Below are 18,971 nucleotides of genomic sequence, written 5' to 3' on the forward strand. Positions count from 1 at the left end.
AAGGCAAAAGAAGCATGTTTTTCATCATGGAGCAATATTAGGAAGAGAACACAAAACCATGCATTTCTTGTGAATAAGTGTGAAAAATATTGACAAAACCCCCAAATTTTACACAATATAAACCACAAAATTGGAGTTTATCACCTTTGTGGTTGTACCACTGGTTTGGCATCATTCTCCAACAGAATCTTTTGCATGCATCGGGTTGGGCTAATGCCCTTAAGGTCACTTATTGTCCACCCAAGAGCTGTCTTGTGTGTCTTTAGCACTTGGATTAGTGCCTTTTCTTCCTGTGGCTCTAAGTCAGAGCTTATAATCACAGGATAAGTATTCCCATCTCCAAAAAATTCATATTTCAAAGAAGATGGTAATGGCTTGAGCTCGAGTTTAGGAGGCTTATCTTCCTCCTTAGGAGTTTTCAAAGGATCTTATAAATCAGGCTGAGCATCATAAAAGATGTCATTAAGCTCTTCCTCGAGTTCTTCAACCACATTCACTTCTTCTACCAGGGAATCAATGATGTTAACACTCATGCATTCCTCTGGAGTGTCTGGATGCTGCATGCCTTTGACAGCATTTAGTACGAACTCGTCCTCATTAACTCTCAGGGTCACTTCCCTTTTCTGAACATCAATGAGGGTCCGTCCTGTAGCTAGGAAGGGTCTTCCTAGAATGATGGTTACACTCTTGCGCTCATCCATTTCCAGCACCACAAAGTCTGTGGGGAAAGCAAAGGGTCCAACCCTAACAATCATGTCCTCAATCACACCTGATGGAAGCTTAACAGAGCCATCAGCAAGTTGAAGACATATGCGGGTTAGTTTAACTTCATAAGTTAAACAGAGTTTCTTTATTAATAATGCAGGTATTAAGTTAATACTTGCTCCTAGGTCACATAGGGCTGTCTTTGTGCAGGCATCTCCTAAGGTGCAGGGTATCATAAAGCTCCCAGGATCCTTGAGTTTCTCTGGTAAGCCCTTTTGAATCACTGTACTGCATTCTTCCGTGAGGAGGACTGTTTCTGCCTCTCTCCAATTCTTCTTATGACTTAAGATGTCTTTCATGAACTTAGCATAAGAAGGTATCTTCTTAAAAGCCTCTACAAAAGGGATCTTGATCTCCAGTGTCTTGAGATAATCTGCAAAACGGGTAAACTGTTTATCTTTTTTCGCTTGGCAGAGCTTTTGAGGATATGGCATCTTGGCCCTATACTCATAAACCTTAGTTGATGTAGGTCGAATGCCTACAGAATTGGAAGGAGAGTTAGCAGCTTGCTTAGGAAGGGTTTTATCAGCATTTGCATGTGTCTGACCATCCCTGGTTGGGCGTTCAACGCCCTTGCTGCCCCCTTCCTGACGTTCAACGCCAGGAACACTATTCCCTTGTGGGCATTCAATGCCAAAGGTGGGTATCCCTTCTTGGCGTTGAATGCCAAGTGTATTGCCCCATTTTGGGTGTTCAACGCCAGGAGTGGGCACCCCTTCTTGGCGTTGAACGCCAATGACATTCCCCTTTGGACATGCAATGTCCTCAGAGGTATTTTGGACATTATTCTGGTTATCTTCTGTTAGCTTTTCTTCTTCTGGTTTCCTGTTGCTCTGAGGTAGGGTGTTCAATCTTTTTCCACTCCTCAGTTGGATTGCCTGACATTCATCTCTTATCTGCTTAGATAAGTGCTGCCTTGTGTGACTCAGCTGGGCTTCTACATTCCTGTTAGAAGCTTGAGTTTCTCGCAAAGCCTCTTGCAACTCCAACAGCTACTGTGCAAGGGCGTGTAGCTGTTGAGTCAATGGGCCATCTTATTCTGGAGGGTTAGATTCAGCAGATACTGCCTTAACCTCTCCTTTTATGGAAGTCTCATCAACCGAGTACAGATGATGGTTCATGGAAACTGTCTCAATAAGTTTGTGAGCCTCTTCAATTATTTTTCTCATATGTATAGACCCACCAGCAAAGTGGTCTAAAGACATTCTAGCCATATCTGTAAGGCCAAAATAAAAGATGTCTAACTGCACCCATTTTGAAAATATTTCAGTGGAGCATTTCCTCAGCATTCTTCTATATCTCCCCCAGGCATCATGAAGAGATTCATTATTCTCTTGCTTGAAGCTTTGGATATCCAGCCTTAACTGGGTCAATTTCCTTGGGGGAAAGTATTGATTCAGAAACTTGTCTACTAGCTACTTCCATGTTTTCAAGCTAGATTTGGGTTGGTTATCTAACCACCTCTTTGCTTGATCTCTTACAGAAAAGGAAAAGAGTAGCAATCTGTAGACATCCTGATCTACCCCCTCAGTGTGTACTGTGTCAGAAATTTGTAAAAAGTTTGCCAGAAACTCAGTAGGTTCTTCCTCTGGAAGTCCAGAGTACTGGCAGTTTTGCTATTCCAGAATAATGAGTTGAGGATTTAGCTCAAAATTACTTGCTCTAATGGGAGGTATACTAATACTTCTCCCATAGAAGTCAGGAGTATGTAGGACCCCAAAGTTCTTCTAAACTGTTCATTCCCATTTGGGTTTATGGTGAAGAGAGGTAGGAGAGATTGGATGTTAAGAAGTAAAAAGAAAAACTAGAATTAAATTATTTTTGTTTTTATTTTATTTACTAATTAAATTTGAAAATAAAAGCTAATTAACTAAAAAGATTTGAAATTTGAATGATGAATTTAGAAAAAGAAAAGAGAGAAAGGGAAGAGAAGTTTTCGAAAATAGAAGAGAGAGGAATTAGTTAGGAAGTTTTGAAAAAGAAGAAAGAGAAAACAAGTAACTAATTAAGAAAGATTTGAAAATAAGATAAGATAAAAAAATTTCAAAAATATTTGATTTTGAAATTTGAAATTTAAATTTTGAATTTTGAATTGGAAACAAGATAAGATAAGGATTTGAAAAAGATTTAGTTTTTGAAAAGATTTGATTTTGAAATTTAAATTTAAGATAAGATAAGATAATTATTTGAAATTTAATGGAAGATAACAAAAGATAAGATAAATATTTGAAAAGTTTTGAATTTTAAATTTTAAAAGAAAGATAAGATAAGATAGAATCAAATTAAAAGAAAATATTTGAAAAGATTTTAAAAAGATAATATTTGAAATTTGAAATTTGAAATCAAGATAAGATAAGATAATAATTTGAAATTAAAATTTGAAATCTTTTTTTTTTTGGAATTTCGAAAATATTTTTGAAATAAAGATAGAAGGGATATTTTTTATTTTTTTTGAATTAATGAAGAAAGGGAAAAACAACCAAAAGACACCAAACTTAAAATTTTTAGATCTAAGACTCTAAATTTTCGAAAACTTAAAAAGAAAAATACCAAAAGACACCAAACTTAAAACTTTTAAGATCAAAATAAGAAAAGAGACAAGAACAACTTGAACACCAAGAAAGAACACTAAGAAAAATTTCAAAAATTCAAAGGAAACAAAGAACACACAAAGGACACCAAACTTAAGAATTGACACTAGACTCAAGCAAAAGACACTTTTTTTTTTTAATTTTCGAAAAGAACACCAAGAAAATTCGAAACTTTAACAAGAACAAAAACAAAAACGCAAACAAAAAGATAAAGATAAAAAAGAAAAGCAAGGATTTTTTTGAAAAATTTTTTATTTTTTCGAAAAAAGAAAACAAAAGACTCAAACAAAATTAAAAATTACATAATCTAAGCAAAAAGATAATCCGGTAGTTTGTCAAATCTGAACAATCCCCAGCAACGGCGCCAAAAACTTGGTGCACGAAACTGGCTCCGCAGAATTTGCACAGATAAACCAGCAAGTATACCGGGTCGTCCAAGTAATACCAGAGGTGAGTCAGGGTCGATCCCACAGAGATTGTTGGTTTGAGCAAGCAGTGGATACCTTGCAGATCTTAGTTAGGTGGATAGAAATTATAGTTTGTCATGAAAAGCATATAAAACGGATAAATAGAACGTTACTAGGTAGATGGAAATTCAATGGTGATAGAATGGTTGAGGTTTCAAAGATGCTTTGTCTTTTCGGATTAACTTTTCTTACTGTCTTCTTCAATAACCTTCTGATTCCTTCAATGGCAGCCGTAAGTGATTAACTCATGTCCTCTTATAAAGTTAACCTCCTCTACTGCAACAATCCACCACGTTGAGATGACTCATGTCCTCTCATCAAGCCACTTCTAGGTTTCTCACTGTAGCAGAAGATAAAGCTCTACGTAGTCCACTCCCCTTCACGATCCTATTCATGGTGCCACAGACAAGGCAGATCTTTCGGATCAGAAAGTGCTGCTTCTCTGACTCTAGCCTTAATGCCACAGAAACTTCACGCACCCATAATCAATGGGATTATATGTCACATATTCAAATTTGCTCAGATGCTCTATTAGAATCCACAATGCAATCTCTAGCTTTAGTTCAACGCTATCCGGGTCAGAAATCACATGGAACCCATGTAGAATAAGGGTGATTGTCACGGGTCACCCTCACTTCATGATATGAAGAATGAGAATTCATAAGAGAATAGAATTATATATATTGAATGAAAACAGTAATATTATTGATCCATGAAACTCAGCAGAGCTCCTAACCTTAACCTTAGGAGGTTAGTGACTCATGCTGTTCGAAAATACAATGGGAAATGTAAAAGTGGGAAAGTGTTCTCTAACAAGGGTGAACTCTTGTATATACATATACTAATCTGCTAACTAGGAATTACAGAAATAAGATAAACTAGTCTTGTAGTGTGAAAATCCACTTCTGGGGCCCACTTGGTGAGTGTTTGAGCTGAGCTTGAGTGTTTCCCATGAGCTAGTATCCCTTAGGGGCATTGAACGCCACCCCTAGGCTCCCTTTTGGGCGTTGGATGCCAGCTGCTCCTCTGTGGGCGCTGGACGCCAGGACTAGGGCTGGTGGCTGGCGTTGAACGCTAATTTTGGGCCTTCATTTCCAAAGCAAAGTATAGACTATTAAATATATCTAGAGAGCCTTGGATGTTAGCTTTCCATAGCCGTTGAGAACGTGCCATTTGGATCTCTGTAGCTCCAGAAAAGCTCCTTTGAGTGCACAGATCAGATCCTGACAACATCTGTAGTCCTTTCTTTGCTTCTGAATCAGACTTTTGCTCAAGCTTCTCAATTTCAACCAGAAAAGACCTGAAATCACCATAAACACACAAACTCAAAGTAGAATCCAAAAATGTGAATTTTGCACTAAAACCTATGAAAACTTAATAAAACTTAAACAAAACATAATGAAAACTATATGAAAATGATACCAAAAATCGTATAAAATATCCGCTCATCAACCACCGACTACCCTTAATTCTTTCTACTTGAACCCCTTGCTCAACACAACTCCAACACCCAACATAAAGCCACACTCGAATCCCAATAATACCCAACACAAAAAGTGAGGGTTTAGGGATGCGACAAAGAAGACTCAGGAGAGAAAAGTCGTTGCTGCTATCGCTGGTTCACGAGAGAGAGAGAGAGAGAGAGAGAGAGAGAGAGAGGTATGAGAACAGAAGTAGGCAATTGTTGCCGCCTTCTGTGCTATTGCTATTGGTTTGTCACTGCTATCACTGGTTCGTCGCTGCTGCCACTGGAGTCAATCGAGTATGGGTGTTGTTCTAGTGATACCAAGCTCTACCTAAGATGACGCCGGTATTCGATGCCATCAAGCTCTTCCACGCTCCATCCAACTGATATCGTTGTCGCTTAGCCTTTTGTGATTTTCAAATCGTGTCAAGTTTTCTCCTTCTCTTCTTAATGCTCTATTCTCTATAAATTCACAAGCTGAATTCAAAATTGAGTTTCACTTCTGAGTTGTTGCCATTGAATTGTTCTTGTCAAGTTTTGTCCCTCTCTTCTCACTTCAAAATTTAGTTGTTGTTGCTATTATTGTTATTGTTTGGATGAAGGGGTGGTTGGTGTTGTGATGGCTTCAGATTGATGATGAAAATAATAAGAAAAAAAGGTCGGAGACGATTTTAATTTTGACCTAAGACTTTAAAGATGAAAAAAGTACTTAACCTAAAATAAGTATAGATCATGTAAGCCTTTTTATTATAACCTCTTATGTTGATGTGATGTTAATATGATCTGTTAATTAATAAAATATGTTAAAAAAAAGTCAATTTAAAATTTTATATGTGTCATTAACGATCTCCATGGATATATAATCAGCGGCAATTGAAAATAAAAGATACTAAGAGAACTAAATTAACATAATTTATACTTATATGTTTGAAAACTAAATTAAAGTATCAATTCTTTTTTTAATCAAAGTTAGGGTGATATTTCATTAAATTAAGGAAATGAAATACAAAGTTCGAGTTGTAGGACAACATAGATAAACATAGATAGGAAATACGCAATATTGATAGGGTTGCTTTGAACGTTGCACACAATGCATACATTTCTTTGATATGATTTTTTTTAATAATTTTTATAATTTACTTACTCTATTTCTGTTTAGAATTTTTTTGTTTGTTTGAACTTCGTTTAGCTTCAATCGTGGATTGTTTGTGCTGAAATATATATGTGAGTTATTCGTGCAGTATTTAGGATAGTTTTCTGTCTCTAACTTTAAGTTTTATGTTTTACTTACTTTTCCTAGAATAGAATTTTAAAATGGAAGTGGGAGAAGATTTTCTAGTGGTGCCTTCTCAAAATCCTTGTTTGCTGAAAAATTATGGAGTAATAAGGGATTGCCCACTAGAACGGCTATGATTTGTTGTTTTATTGAATGCTGTTTATTTTAATTTATGCCTGCAACTGTTTTCTCTATGAAAATTGATAAATTTTGTTCGTGGAGGTCTCTAAATTAAGAAAAAAATCTGCCAAATTTTTGTTAAAATTGTTTAAAAACATGTTTAGTTTGTGAGAAAATAAAAATTATATTTAGTGGAGGATTCTAATTAGAGAAGAAACTCTACCAAAATTTTTAAAAAATTTAATAAGTTATATTGTTGGTTGAATTCTAGATTGTTTGCTACAAAATTATTCGAAGTCATCATTTGTAGATGTATGATAGGGATAACGATCAACTAGGGGGGATGGGGTTAAAACTTGAGTTCTTTGATGGAGTTGACGAGTTTGTTGCGTATGTCTTCAGCATGGAACCGTTTAGGTCTCAAGGGGTATCTAGGTGTCCATCCTATAAGTGTCAGCTGATTAAGTGATTAGGACATTCGGATATAACCCTTTACCCTTACCATAACGAGTTCAAGAATGGATATTAGGTGTGAAAAAAACATGGAGAAGTTGTTGATCAGGAAATTAATCGGTCTGCACTGAATTTCAATAGGTTTGATGGTCGATCAAGGAGGGTTCAGGTGGTTAGAGAATTGAACATAAAAGAGGTTAATTGGGAGGGTAACCAAGAGAGGTACAACAAGATGGTGTTTGATGCAATTGGTGTTAATGATATGAAAAATGTTGAACAAAAGCCTAACCCGGAGGCAAAGGAATTTTATGAAATGTTAGAATCTGTTGCGAAACCGTTGTTTAAGGGGTGCGTTCACTCAAAATTGTTTGCCTATGTTAGAATGATGAGTATTAAGTTTGAGTCAAATTACACCTAAGATTCTTTTGATAACTAGGCCACCCTTTGTAACAAATTAGTACTAGTCGGGACTACTGCCATCTCCCTGAGCTATTATGAGGCAAAGTAGCTAGCTTCGAAATTAAGGTTAAATTCGGTGAAAATTGATTGTTGCTCGAATAGTTGTATGCTGTATTACAAGAAGGATGTAGACCTCACTGCTTGAGTTGAATCAATTTTCAATTCTTTTATTTCAGTATGTGCAGTCTAAGTCATTGGATCATGAGGTGACAATGGCAGAGACCTTCAAGTACACTCATACCTTAAAGGAGAACAAGGAGAGATTTGTCGATCAATGGGCTTAGGATTATTATGTGAGTAAATATCATGGTTTAAATCATAACACATATTCATTTTCAATTAATTGTCGTCCTAATCACTTTTGCATATAACGTGATACATAGAAATCCTACATGCAAAGGTTGGAGGCCGCGACCCAGCAATCTCAACAGAGTAAGGAGGATGACAATGACTCCTCTGCTTCCATCGTCAATCCAAATGCGGTGTAGCGTGAGACCGCACCTGAGTAGTACAAGAATCGTGTCTATAGGATGGGGTCGTTCTTCGCCGGCAACATCCATACCTCCACTTTGAGGGCTTCGTCCGCTTTAGCCACCAGCCCACCCGATCTTGAGGTCATTGATTTGCAGAAGAAGGTTCACAGCCTCATCCAGAGCTGTTGGGGCCAAGATCACCAGCTTCATCTGTCTAAGGAGAGGTATAACGAGATCCACGCACACATGGCAACGAGGGATGTTTTTGCTGTAGAGACAGAGTCCCTAAGGCAAGAGCTGGGCAGGAACTGGAGCAGATTTAGTGGATGTTGTAACACCCTACCACACAAAGCTTTACGCTTAAGTCGTAAAACAGAGGTGGTGTGGTGTTACGACCTCTAAAATAAAAATATATATACGTATAATACTTGAAGGAATATAATATACGAAGATCCTTGAAGGATAGGTAAAACAATATCAGAAAATTAAAAGCACAATGCTCAAGAATAAGGATTACTTGTGTACAAAGAAAACTAAGGTCCGTAACATATATATATATCAAACCCATAACCCAGAATATACATAAGACACCCTAGTTCTCCATACTCCTCTAAGAGGTACAAAATAAAACAAGTCATTAGGAGAGTTCTATACATAGGGTCGTATATAAACAGTACACAAAATAATGTCCTAAAAGATCCACTCCGCTGTAGAGAACTCCAGACGCCTAGCGAGATGTCTCTCGACCTGCATCTGAAAAACACAAATATCTGTATGGAATGAGAACCGGGGGTTTTCCCCATGGTATAGGTGTCGCATACATAAGATATAAGGTCCCGGGAAAGCCAGAGGCAATCCTAGGACGACGACACTCAAATTATAAATCTTAAAGAACTAGAACAGAAACCATAAAATCAGGGTGGTTCTCCACCATCAACTATTTCCTCTTCCTCCACCATCCTCCAAAACACCAGTAGATCCACACAGACAAACAAAGCATACAAAGCAAACACAAATAGAATACAGATACGGCAGGTAACAAATATAGTAGGTAAGCATAATTATCATATTGGCAAGTGTAATTAATGCACAATCAAACAAAGCACATATATGCATATGATGTATGTCTATTCTACTAGCCGTGAGCTCACGTGTCGGTTACTTTGCCAGAACCCGATACACCCAGAAGCTAACCCGGATATCATCTCTCTGACATGTCTCCACACTCTTGGGATATAGTCCCATCACACTCTCGGGATATAGTGTCCGTCACACTCATGGGATATAGTGCCACGTCATATTTTCTGGGACAAATGTTCCCACACTCTTGGGATATAGCGCCCACCACGCTCTCGGGATATAGTGTCCGTCATACTCATGGAATATAGTGCCCGACATACCTTACAACAAAGAGAAACCCAACATACTCATCATGAACAAAATCTCAATCATCATACTCATTCACTATCATTTGTATTTATTCATTCAATATCATTATGACTAAATATTCATCAATTACATAACACTTTCACATTTCTCAACCATGATTCATCATATTTTCAAGCTTTCTTCTCTTCCAAGCTACCATTCCTCCCTAACTTCACCTCATCACTAAGCATACAACTAAGGTTTAAGGGCTAAAAGAGTAAAAATATAGGTTTAAAGGCTCGAAATTCGGTTTTTAAAATACAAAATCTACTTTGATGAAAACAGGAGTCACGCGTATGCATAGGTGAGTTTTTCCTTGCTCCCGTATGGAAGAACCCTGCTCGCATACGCGAGATGCCCAACCCAAAAGGTTGGTCGTGTCGCGTGCAGTGGTCGCGTACGCAAGATATACAGAGTGGCAAAAATGCTGAATGCTGCAGAATTTCAGTTTTGCACTCCGAATTTTTGATGCGCATAACTTTTTCGTTTTAAGACATTTTTCCTCCGTTCTTTGAACGGCATGAACTTCACGAACCCAATTTTTATATAAAATAAATTTGAAATAATTTGGAGATCCAGAAGCTGAGTTATGACTCACCAAAGTTCGGCAGAAAATTATATTTTCACAAAAATACTCCAACCTCAACCTCTATTTTCATCAATTCACCATTCAATACCAACTTTCTATACTCATAATTAACACCAACACATACTATAACACAGCAGCACAACACCACATCCTACCAAAAATAATTATACCTTAATTCTAAACAATCTCATACAAGAAATTTTCAACTATCCAAACAAGTGCATCAATATACCACCTCATACATATTCAAGCACATCACCTTATCTATCATCATTAAAATCATCATTTAGCATTCCCTTCTGATCATAAACATCAAACATCACATAGTACCATCAACTTCATGACTTGACACAATTATCATCAATCATTCAACATACAATCCAACCACTCAACTCAACAATGCTAACAACAAGTACTCATATCACTAATTAAATCACCAACCGACTTCAATCCAAGCTTATCCTATGACCATCTAGCCTAAGTTTTTACAAGACATTATATATTAAATATGAGAAACCAAAACCATACCTTGGCCGATTCCCGATAAACCCGGAACACCTCTCTTATATACTACACCCCAAGCTTCGAAATCCCAGCTCCTCTCCAAGCAAAACCTAGCCTCCAAGGCTTGATCACAAGCTTCCAATTCTCAAATCGACTCCAGTCAACAACCAATTTTAATCTAGCAACACAATTATCACCACAATCAATGTAAAGCTCACTAACTCAACATTTCAAAAGGGTTTGATGGTGCTTAGCTGACCCACAGCTCCAATGAGCTAAACTCGACAATATCCACAAGTTAATTAGAATCTAAACACCGAAATCAAGTAAAATTCAACATAATTACACATTGAATTTTGAAATTTGGGGAGGAGAGAACTGAAACTGAAATGTGAATTTCTTACCAAATTAGTTACGGGTTTTTTAGAGCTCATCGCGCTAGTCGTGTAGCCGCAAACGTTGCGGCGATCGGAGCTTCGGATTAAAAGTTATCTTGGTTTGAAGATCAAGTGAGAGTTTGGGTGTTTCACTTGTGTTCTTTCCCCTTGCCTTTGCTTTCAGCATGTTTTCCTTTGATGGGGGAGAAAGATGAGCTGCAGCTCATGTATATTAATGAATTGGGCTGGGCTTTAGGTCCATTATGGGCCTGGTTCGCTCGGATCGGTCCGTTCGACCTAATTTTGGACCAAATTTTTTAAAACTAGTGTTAACATTCTTATTTTAATTAGGTCTACCTTATCAAACTGTCAAATTCATATTTCTAATCTATTTAAATAATAATTAATTTATGAATTAATTATCTACTAATTTTGTGAATTTTACAAATGTGGCAATAGATGACGGTGTAGTATAAACAGATGCATGCTAGTAGCAATGGTACTACTGGAGGGGGCTCCTCTTCCTCTGCACAAGAGCTAGGATCATCGCCTCAACAGGACTAGGAAGATGACGACGACTATCAGGACCCATAATTATTAGGATTTTATTTTGATTTGTTTAACATCCTTTTATTTCTTGGAGTTTTTATTTTATATACTTGATATTTCACATTATATATAGATCATTATTTTCAGATAAAATTATTGCTTGATTTTCACTAATTGGGATTTGACCATTAATTTTTTACTATTGGGTTTTATCAGTTTCAAAAAAATAAAAAAAAATAAGTTTACTATTAGATTTATTAGACGGTAACTTAATTAAATAAAAAATAAAAAAATAAAATTACTGTTGGATTTACAATCGAATAAATCTGACGATAACATGGCGCGAAATCATAATACGTGGCGCCAATTTTACCGTCGAAAATTATTCGATAATAATTATCAGAAAAATTTTGTCACCTTTATAGTTACATTCATTGCTAATTTTGCTGCAACTTACTGTCAAATTGGTAATTGAATTCGACGTTAAATAATTACCGGCAAGGAGTTTACTGTCGAATTAGATCCGATAGAAAATCCAATAATAATATATTTACCGGCAAATTTTTTGTAATTTTGACAATAAATTCAACTGTATTCAACAAATTTTTTATAATGTAAATTAGACCGATCAAAGATTTGAACCGATCAGACCAATTAAAAACAAGTCAAATCCATTAAACACCGGCAGTTTATAGTGAATCGACGATGAATCGCACGCAAAAAACCTGCACGGCAAGGGTAGGCTAATTTTACTTTGGTATTATTAAACGTTAGTTATTATATAGAGTAAATGGTCAAATTAGTCCCTAAAAGATTACTCATTCTTTAAATTGGTCCCGAAAGATTTTTTTAATCAAATTCGTCCTCTAAAAATTTTAAATTAGTCATGTTAGTCCTTCTGTCACTTTATTTGTTGATAGTGTCAAAATTTGCTAATGTAACACATTAAATGACATCCTAACATACATCTAGGAGTCTTAATTGACTATTAGCATGATTAGTTTATGAAATTAGATCAAATCAAAACTTAATTGAAGAAAAAACTTGAGGCATTGGAATTCTCTAATTTGGAGTTAATTTGATCTAATTTTATAAATTAATCATGTTAATAGTCAATTAAGACTTCTAGGTGTATGTTGGAGTGTCATTTAACACATTACATTAGCAAATTTTGACACAATCAACAAGCAAAGTGACGCAAGAACTAACATGACTAATTTAAAATCTTTAAAGGACGAATTTAATTAAAAAAATCTTTTGGAGACCAATTTAAAAAATGGATAATCTTTTAGAGACTAATTTGACCATTTACTTTTATTATATATATTAGATAACATCTTCAGCTTATTCAATTTGAGTTAATTTTAATTTTAAACTTATTTTTCTGAAATTAACCATATTTTTTAATTATATACAACTATTAAAATAAATATTATAATTTTCTTATATATTTATAAATTTAGAAAGAAGACAAAAGCACCATATATTTATCATAACATATTTTTTTATAACTATATAATATTATTTTAATAAGTACTTGAAATATATAATAGATATAAACTATTTAATAAATTATTAAGACTAAAAAATAAAATTTTAAAACTAGTTATTACAAAAAAATAAAATATAATTTTATATAATTATTTAATTATAATTGAATCACTAACTCAATCAATAACTCAACAATTGAATTAATAATTTAATAATTTAATATTTTGATTGAATAAATGACCAGTTCAATTTTAATAATTATAAAATAAAAAAATATTTTCATAAATAAAAATGAGGGGCGGGAGAAGAGCGTTGTTTTCACAAAGTTTTGGCGAGTAAATAGTCAAATTATTCTTTAAAAGATCACGCGATCTTCAAATTAGTCATCAAATAATTTTTTTAATCAATTTCGTCCCTAAAAAGTTAAAGTTAGTCACATTAGTCAATCCGTCAATTCTATAACTAACAGCGTCATCACTTATAAAATTAGATCAAATTGGTCTTAATTGATAAACCCTAATCTCAATTTCATGTATAAATATCCACTCTATCATACATCTGCAGAATCTGATTATCATCAAAATTGTATATACGATCCATTTGCCTCAAATACCTCTTAACAGAGTAATCCCTAAACTTACCACAAGTACTCCACAAAGCTTGAGTGATAATTCTCAATTAACTTTTCATAATGATCCACAAGCTCCCCCAATAGTCATGCAAGTAGTAGCCATTCTCAAGATACACTTTTTTACCCAAATAGCCATGTTAAGAGAAGGATACGGGACTTGTTCCGAGCGATGAAATTTGAAAAATTAGAGTATTATTGGAGTCATCTTTTGCGCCATTGGTCCCAATTGGTGATTTTGGTTCTTAATGTGTATGGAGCGTTTGCGGGTTACTTCGTCATTACTGGATGGTTCGTCGGCAAGGATTGTGGAGATATCAAAGGTGACGTAGTTGATGGTGGTGGTGATGTTTTCTAAGTGTTGTTGTTCTTCGAGGATGCATCCGTGCGAATTGAGGTCGTGAATTTAATTATTGAAGGCTTATTGAGGGTTCCGAACTTGCCAGCGTCAACGGTGCTGTGGAGGATGATAACAATGAGAAAAAAGTATAGGAACATGAACGGTGCCAGGGTAGAAGGCTCAGTGGATCTGATGGACCTCGTTGGGAGGGATTTTTTTTCTTATCGAGAGTGAACGTGTTTTGTGGTTAAAGTGCGAGTGAGTAACGTTTTACCAAGGATATAAAATGGTGTTGTTTCATATGGTGACATGGATCTTAACATGCCACGTCAATTTCTGTTAATAGCGTTAGCAAAAAAATTAACAAAATGCGTGACTAATTTGAAATCTTTTAGAATAAATTTGATTAAAAAAATAATTCAAAAATTAATTTAAAAATTGCGTGATTTTTCAGCAACTAATTTGACTATTTACTCAGGATTTAGTAGTATCTACATTTTCCAAATCAACTTTGGTTAAGCTCTATAGAGTGATAACTGGTAAGTGGTCCATGTTATTAATATAGAAAAGCTTTTAAGTATATCGGTATTTCAATAAATTTTAATCATTGATCTTAATTATATATATTATATATTTTTATAAATAAAATAAATGGTTAAAAATCATTGAAACATCAGTGTATCAACACTTAAAAGATTTCATTAATATATATTTAAGTCATGGCAACCTCTAGTTGGCGTATCTTTTTTTTTTTAATTTTTCATGTTAACTTCTATCTCATCTTTTCCCAACTTTCAAGGTCAACTAGGTGAATGCAATTTAGTACTTATCCCTCTAAAGATGAATATTATTTTGAAGTTGTTTAAAATTACCAGTTTGAAACGCTATAATTTTGGTAATAATTAAGTACAGGGAAACGTCGAAGCCAACAGAAATTAAATAGATTAACAAATACAGAAAGACTAGATTAACAAATACAGAAAGAATAAAACGTTACTGGTAGAATAGCCACCCACCCACCCACTAATGCGTGCCTCAAATTCTAATAATCTTCTGATCTTGAAATATTTAAACAAGATCGACGACAAATTAACAAAATAAGACCGTTCAAAAGACATTTTATATTTTGGTTAAAACTAGATAATACTTGCATTATTTACTGATTAAGTGACTATGCGTGTCAATTTAGAGTATCAATTTATAATTTATATATCTAGCTACTAGAATAATGTTATGAATATATTTCTCACATAATATATCTTACATGTAATTACTGGGCTAATTTTTTAGATAAAAAAAATATGTAATTCATGATAATAATTAATTGGTATATTTTTTTATATAGATTTTTTTTTAATTTTAAATAACAAATCATACTTTTAAATTTAAAGAATAATAAAATTTATAGAAAAATTTGAAGGTCAAATTTCTTAAATATGTTAAAATATTTTTTTATCGTAAAATAAATTGAAATAAAAGTCTGATTTACACATTTAATTTTTTAATACTAAAATATAAATTATATGTTTAAAAAAAATTAAAATAAAAAATAAAGTCTAACCTTTAGATTTGTATGTTAAAAAAATAAATTAAAAATCACAAATCTGACATTTTACATAAAATAAAAAGACAACTACTCCAATAAAAATGTTAAAAATACCTTTTTATGATAATCTTAGTTTAAAAAATGACTTATTTATTTTACAATTTACTACACTTTAAATAAAGATGACATTTTTATAACATATGAAAATCAAATTATAAAATCTATTATTTAATGATCAAAATAAAATATCTTTATATAAAAACAATTATAAAATCTTTATTAAAATATTTACCAAACAAAAATACATCAAATATGCATATTGTTTACCACTGCCGTTAAAAGCACAGCACCAAAATTAAAAAGCATAACTGCTGCATATAGCATATCCGTTCTCATACAAGAAATTATTATAAACGGTAACAACTGATGACCACATGATATATACAGTATTTTAGCAAGGATACGGCACAGTAATGGAAGCCTCATTCTTTGATCCTTGAGCTTGTTTACTCTCTGATTCTTGCGTGTCTGGAACCGCTGGAGGGATTCTTGTTCTACTGATTTTTTTTTTTAAACAAAGAAGCTCAACACTAAGGTGGAGCAAATAGCAGAAGCAGTAAGAGTAACACAAATAAAAATTAACTGGCATCTAATAGAATAAAACAACTCTATGTCATCTTTGACATAACCATCAATAACACAAGGGATCTTTATTCCTCCACTCCTGGTAGCTAAGAAATGACATGTCAATAATATCGTTTATGCCTTTTTCTTTATTCTGAAATATCTTCCTGTTTCTTTCCAGCCAAACGTTCCAGACAATCGCAAAATAGCAAATGAACCAATTTCTGGACTCATCCTTTCTACTGGTTGTGCTTGTCCAACATAAGAAATGCTCCTTCACAGTACCAGAAAATGACCACTTTCTGCCAAGATGAACTAACCATGCACACAAACCTGCCAAGTAAATTCACATCCAAGGAATAAGTGATGAACATTCTCAACATCTTTTTTACATAGAATACACATATTATCCTCCTGAGTAATTATCTCAAGTCGACACAATCTCTCTTTCGTATGCACCCTGCCAATCAAGGTAAACCACGCAAACAGCTCCACTCTTGGAGGAACTAAGCCCTTCCAAATAGTCTTGGTGAAACTATAACTTGTTATATCCTCTGGTAATGTTTCCTCCTGCAACACCTGCACAAATGAGTTAGTAGTAAAAACACCTTGTCTCTCAAACTTCCACACAAGCCTAGCATCTCTGTCTGCCGCTAGTTTAACCGGCCTCAAAACATCGCGCAACTGATTCACAATTTTCAACTCCCATTGGAATAGCTCACGCCTCCAATGAAAGTTCCAGATCCACTCTATCCCATTCCAAAACCCACAATCCCCAATGACTGATTACTGGTTACAGTAAATGCAGGTTCCAAAGGTACTAGGAGAGTAATAGAATAGTTCTTAAGCATTGAAATAATAGAAGACATGGTTGGTCTCTCAGCTGGATTTTCCTGAACACAGAGTAAACCAATATGGATGCACCTCATCATTTCATCTGATGAATTGTTCTCTAGTGATGGATCTACAATATTCATAGCTGTCCCCTCCCTCCAGTTTCTCCATGCCTACAAGAATTTTAGTCCATTATTGTAAATTCTGTTGAGCTTACTTGTTATCCAATTTCTATAAATAAAGATGTGATGTAATGTAATAGTGAGAAAAGGAAAGTTACAAAGTTTAGTGGTAACTCCTCCACATTCTCTCCATTGCCGGCACCCTGGTGTTTATAACCGCTCACAATTTGAAGAATTAATACACCAAAACTAAATACATCTGATTTCATTGAAAATTGTCTATAAATTATATACTCAAGAGCCATGTATCCACTGCATCTACATATTTTAGATATAATTCATAAATTACTTTTGGTACTAATTAAGGCTAATAATATTAAGAAAAAGGCATTAAAAATATTATATTATAAAATCATCTATAACTTAATTTTTAACAAAGTTAAGTGATAGTATTAAGGTAAATAAAAAGGTAATCAGAGCTTTGTACATTCAAAAATTTACTATGTTCCGAGAATTCTATTTGTATTCTCTCGACTTTGATTTACGAGAACTAATCTTGCTAAGCCAAAATCTGATATTTTAGGGTTCATCTCTCCGTCTAAGAGAATATTATTTGGTTTAAGATCATGATGTATGATACGCATTCTAGAATCTTCATGAAGATAAAGAATAGCTCGAGCAACGCCTTCGATAATTTTGTATCGACTTATTCAATTCAATTGTCCCTTCTTGATCGAATCTACATATACAACACAACCAAAAGTGTGATTTTTGTTTGTAGTTAGAATTTGTATTTAGAATAAAGTCCTGTTTTAGTTATCAATATTTATGTTAAATCTTAATCTTATCTCTAATATTTGAATTGTTATATTTTTTCTAAATTTTTTATTTTATTTAATTTTAATTTTATAACTAAAATTAATTTTAAAAAAAATACTCATTTCTTTTATTATCATCTTTTTCTATATAATATAACCATCTCAGATGTGGTGATTGTAGTAGTAATTATAGTAATTTAAAAATAAAATTAACAAATAAATAAGAGAAAGAAAAAAAAAGGTATTTAAAAAAATTAATTTGACTAAAAGATAATCCATTGCCTAAATATTTTAGGTTTTGAGAACTAAATGAGTAAAAGAAGAATGTTAGAGAACTATCAGAATTTATTATTTTTAGTCATCAATTAGTCATTAATATTTAAAAGTATGGGATAAAGTATGTTAGATTATTAGATTAAAGGAACTAGATTAAAGTAAGTGAATTGATGATAAACTGATGACCAAAAATAATAAATTTTGATCGCTCTTAATATTTCTTTGAGTAAAATTCAACCTACCAAATATGAAGTGGTCAAGACTTTTATCGGGAACAAATTCGTAGATAAGTAACCTTTCATCTCTTTCAAAACAAAAACCAAGGAGCTTAACTAAATTTCGATGCGGAAGCTTTCATTCTTAAATTCCAAAGCTCCTTGGCCTGAGTCCCTTGACAACCTTTTGACAGCAATCATTTGTCCATTAGGTAGATTACCCTAAAAATATATCATGGTTAGTGGATTTCATCATTTGTTCATTGCTTTGAGGTTTGTTTTGAGCTTTGATAAATAAGATGATACTGTGAAAATAAAATAGCATTGCTTTACCTTGTAAACAGCTCCAAATCCACATTGTCTGAGTTTATTAGAATATGAGAAACCATTTGTAGCAACTTGGACGATATCAAAGTCAAATAACATGTTAGGCACAGGAATGAGGAAGAGCACATAAATAAAAAACTTACAACTTCAGAAGGAAATATTGTTGCAACAGAAGGACAGCTGGCACTCAATCAGCATGATGTGGGTCCAAGAAGAAGTACCAGAGAGAGAATT

The 18,971-nt window shown here is 33.9% G+C and overlaps 1 pseudogene; it reads right to left on the bottom strand.

Moving 5' to 3' along the window:
- Window positions 1-16,384: 16,384 nt before the first annotated feature.
- Window positions 16,385-18,836, bottom strand: LOC112769889 (cysteine-rich receptor-like protein kinase 44; annotated as a pseudogene).
- Between the last annotated feature and the right edge of the window lie 135 nt (window positions 18,837-18,971).

The sequence above is a fragment of the Arachis hypogaea genome, chromosome 18 (genome assembly GCF_003086295.3).
Source record: "Arachis hypogaea cultivar Tifrunner chromosome 18, arahy.Tifrunner.gnm2.J5K5, whole genome shotgun sequence".
NCBI lineage: Eukaryota > Viridiplantae > Streptophyta > Magnoliopsida > Fabales > Fabaceae > Arachis > Arachis hypogaea.